The sequence below is a fragment of the Urtica dioica genome, chromosome 8, assembly GCF_054948205.1.
Source record: "Urtica dioica subsp. dioica isolate 48M chromosome 8, U.dioica_male_clone48M_v1_H2, whole genome shotgun sequence".
Taxonomy (NCBI): domain Eukaryota; kingdom Viridiplantae; phylum Streptophyta; class Magnoliopsida; order Rosales; family Urticaceae; genus Urtica; species Urtica dioica.
In genome coordinates this window covers 36,245,867-36,250,643 of record NC_142763.1, presented here as the reverse complement: position 1 = coordinate 36,250,643, position 4,777 = coordinate 36,245,867, and positions in this window count along the sequence as shown.

Below are 4,777 nucleotides of genomic sequence, written 5' to 3'. Positions count from 1 at the left end.
GATCATTCATTTTTAGAAACAAATTTGTTAATTATTCTATTTTATTCACTCAAACGTTTGAAAAAAAAACGTAGTATGCTCTTGGTTCATTTTTTTTGATAAATTACAAGAATACCCCCTGAACTCGGAGGTCGGTAACAAATTACCCCCTGAACTCGAAATTTTCACAAAAACTACTATGATCTTTCAATTTTTTTGAATTGCGCCCCTTCCGTCTATTATTTTCAGTTACCATCCATGACAAACCCACGTTTTCGGCACGTGACCCATCAGCGAGGGGTATATTTGGTATTCTATCATGTTATGAATTACGGAATGATTAATTTCAATTAAATTTTTTGGGTCGTTTTTTTTCATTGTTATGAGAAAACAAACCCACGTTTTTTTTTCATTTAAATTTCATTTCATCGTTTTTTCATTTTTGGGTCGTATTCTATCATGTTATTTGGTTGAATCAGTTTCGAAAAAGGTAGGGTTTTATTTCGAAATGGTGAAAACTGGTAGGAAACCCCTGCGAAATCAATCTCCGGCGAAGAAGAAGCAGAAATCGTCTCCGACGAAGAAGACCGCTCGTAAATCTTCGGCCAAGAACAAGAAATGCGATTCCCAAAGTAATGCATCGGTGCGCTTACCACCATATGGTGAGCATCTTTATTTCAAGATTAAATATAAATAAATCCAGGATGTCGGGTGTTGGTGGGTTAGTATTTATGAAAGTGAAATGTTGGGACCACTGATGGTATTTGTTATGCTTTGTTTTTTAATAAAGGGACACTTTTGTTGTCGTTGTCTGGTTTTGGGGGTTTCGATATTTTGATTCCAGACTTTAAATACAAGTGTAGGGACCAGTAATGTTTGTTGTATGGTGGAGTAATTGTTTTTGTTTTTTGCACGTGTTTGCTTGTTTTATTGCTGCAGTGACTGGGTCGGGAAAATTTACGTACGAAGTTCACCATGGGGGTAGGATGGAATCGGTGAATCACCGACTGTCTTATGTGGAGTCTAAAGTGGACTACGTGGACCACATGGACATTGACCGGTTGTCGTTACTGGAGTTGGACGCGATTTTGAAGAAAGACTTGGCCTACTTTGTTGGAGGGCTGTATTACATGGTACCTGCTGACGCTACCGAATTTCTATTTCTTGACTCAGATAGTACGTTGTTAAGTGTTGTAGGAAAGCTACTTGAGAGGACATTTCTATTTCCTCTGTATTGTGATCACCGGGTTGAAGAAGGGCATACTTTTCTTCTGGTAGAAGACTCAAATCCAACAGTTGACGTTCCAGATGTTGAAGTGGGTGAGACTATAGTTGAAGATCCTGAACTTGTATTTTAAGAATGTCAAGCTGAATTTGAAGAGACTGAACTTAACCTGGATGAGAGTCAACAATCACAAAGCCAGGTAGATGAAATTCAAGTGCCACAAAGTCAGCCTGATGGTATTGAAGAACCACTCAGTCAAGTGGATGGGACTCAACATCCACAAAGTCAACCTGCTGATATTGAAGAGCCAGTCAGTTAACACGATGAGGGTCAAGACCCACAAAGCCAGCTTCATGAGAGTCAACAGCCATTCAGTAAAGTGGATGAGAGTCAACAGTCATTCAGTCAAGTGGATGAGAGTCAACAGCCCTTCAGCCAAATTGATGACAGTCAACAGCCATTCAGTCAAGTGGATGAGAGTCAACAGCCATTCAGTCAAGTGGATGAGAGTCAACAGCCATTCAGTCAAGTTGATGACAGTCAACAGCCCTTCAGTCAAGTGGATGAGAGTCAACAACCCTTTAGCCAAGTTGATGACAGTCAACAGCCCTTCAGCCAGCATGAAATGCAAGAACATGGTGAAACAGAAGCAGAAGATGATGAGGACGCTGAAGTTGTTGAGGAAGATAGTGGATTTGAGAAGAGTGAAGGTGAGGTGGCCGTGGACGGGGCAGCTGTAGAGGGTTGTTTAAAGGGCAAAGGTAAAAAACCTTACAGTGATGATGAACCAGATAGTGACTACAACGACGAAGAGAACATCAACTTACACCATGAGTCGTCTAGCGAAGATGAAGACAAGGGTGGTTCGGTTTCGAAGAAGGTTCTACCAAAGTTTCAAGAGTTCAGACAAGACACAGACATGGGTTGTCCTCAGCTCAAATTGGGCCTAGTTTTCCCTAGTGGAAGTGTATTCAAAGATGCCATCCGAGAATACTCTATCAGATCAGGGAAGGAAGTTCGCTTCAAGGTCAACGACCTGAATAGAGTGCGAGCAGTTTGCAAAGATGCGAACTGTAACTGGCTTTTCTATGCATCAGAACTAGGTAAGACGACCACATTTGCAATAAAGACATGTGCCTGAGCACACTTGCGCCAGAACAAACAAGAATAGGTTCGCCACGTCACGATGGTTATCTAACAAGTATATGGATACTTTCGAAGACAATGACAACTGGTCAGCCACCAACTTCATGCAGAAGGTACAAAAAGACTTTGTATTAGACTGTTCAAAGATGAAGGCTTACCGAGCAAAAAATTTTGCGACTAAGGTGATTGAAGGCACGTACAAAGAACAGTATGCGTCTTTGTGGGACTATGGTGCAGAGATCAAGCGATCTAATCCAGGATCAACTGTCGAATTCCTGACTGAGGCTGACGAACAAGGTAGGCCTATATTTAAAAGGCTATACATTTGTTATTCCGGCTGTAAATCTGGCTTCAACGAGGGTTGTAGACCTGTGCTCGGGCTTGATGGATGTCACATCAAAGGACATCACACAGGTCAACTGTTGACAGCCATTGGCATCGATGCCAATAACAGCATGTTTCCAGTCGCTTTTGCGGTGGTGGAGTCAGAATGCAAATCCTCGTGGGCGTGGTTTTTAAACTATTTGAGAGACGATGTGCGAATACACAATGGACATCACTGGACATTTATCACTGACAAACAGAAAGGGTTAAAGGAAGCCCTGAATGGACTGTGGGAAGACGGTTCTGTAGGCGCAGAACACCGACATTGTGCAAGGCATTTGCAATCCAATTTCACGAAGGTAATATCTTACAATAGTTTACCACACTATATATGAAAACATGTTACTTATTTCTTATATTTGAACCTCCTGAGCAGGTTTTCAAGGGACAATTTTTGAAACAAAAGGTAATGTCAGCAGCAAAGGCATATTCTCAACATAAATTCTTTCAAGAAATGGATATGATCAAGGCAGAGGATGAAGAGGCTTACAACTGGTTGTGCGAAAAGAATCCAGTACACTGGGCTAGGAGCAACTTCAGAACAACTGCCAAGTGTGACATCTTACTGAACAACTTGTGTGAGTCCTTTATGTTGGAATTGATCTAGGGTTTAAGAAAAGGTTTAACGCTTCGCAAAGCGGCGGAATTTTAAAAATTTTCTTTTCAAGTAAAAACAGTTTTTTACTAACCTAGATAAAGAGCAAGTACATATAAATAAAAACTATTATGAGCTAAGAAGTTTACTAACCTTTCTTGAAGCTTGAACTTTGAGAAGCTTTTGGAAAGTTGCAACGCTCGTCTCCTCGCAGCACGTCTCTCTTTCTTTCCTCGGCAACTCGAGCAACCACGATGATTTCTATCACTAAATCACTCGAAATAAAAGGAATCAGTGAGTGAGCACTTTTAAACACTACGACTTAAGAACGAGTCTTGAAGTCGCAGAGCTAAACTCTAGGTCAAATGAAGACCTAGGTGCCAAAACGATAAAACGAAATTGAATAGAGAGAGAGAGAGGGGATCGGCCAAGGTTCTAGAGAGAGAGTCTCTCAAATCTCTACAACTTTGGAATGAATGAAATGTGAAGAAAGGGGCTCCTATTTATAGGAGAGGTCTCACCTTCAATAAGGTAGGTTCCTCTTCTATAGAATATCACATATTCATGAGCCAATTTCCCCTTTTTTTTTTTCTTGAGATGCTCGGCCAACATAGGCTTCATTAAGCCTTGGATTTGTTTCCTTTTTTGTTCCTTTCCTTGCCTTGTCTCTCTCTTGGCCGAATCCCTTATGCATCCATATGCAAATTTGTTTCCTCTTTTTCTTTTGGCAAGTATCTTGATACATTTATGCACAAAATAATCTCTCCTATTTTTCTATAGGGTAGGCGCCCAAACTCATTCTAGAAGGAGCTTCTAGAAGCTTCTTCATTTGTTCATGACAACATGAGAAATGCCCATTAAGAATTTTCAATAAAATTCTTATGAAATGAAATTAATTCACAAGGCCCAATAAACAAGTTATGGCCGAGTGACATAGAATAAAACAAATAACAACATGCGCACCTCGGAGTAAAATCGCCATATCTGGTGGCTCCGATGTCCTTTTGAACCGAAAATGGTGGCATTGGACAGAGGACAGACAGAGCTTTAATTTGATTCAAGAATCATTAAATTTCGATTTCTGAGCAGAGAGTTATGCCACTTTTAATGCGGGTTTACTCCAGCTCGAAGAAAAAGAAATAAATTAAAGCTTGGTCCTTTTTAGGTGCGAAAAAGAATCGAGTGTAACGGAACGTTTTAAGATGTTGTTTAAAGCTTTTATTTGTGTTTTATTAGCAGGGTAATAACATAGAATAAAACAAATAACAACATGCATAAAACGATTCAAGTAAAAATAAGAAACTAGCAAGATATCAAAACTAGTCACAAAATTTTACTCGAAATTTCTCAAACCTTTAAAACACGTTTTTCAATATAAAAAATTAAAAACTTTTAGAACTGATTCTAATGTGTTTTAAAAACATCCCAAACTCATAGAAAATCAACAT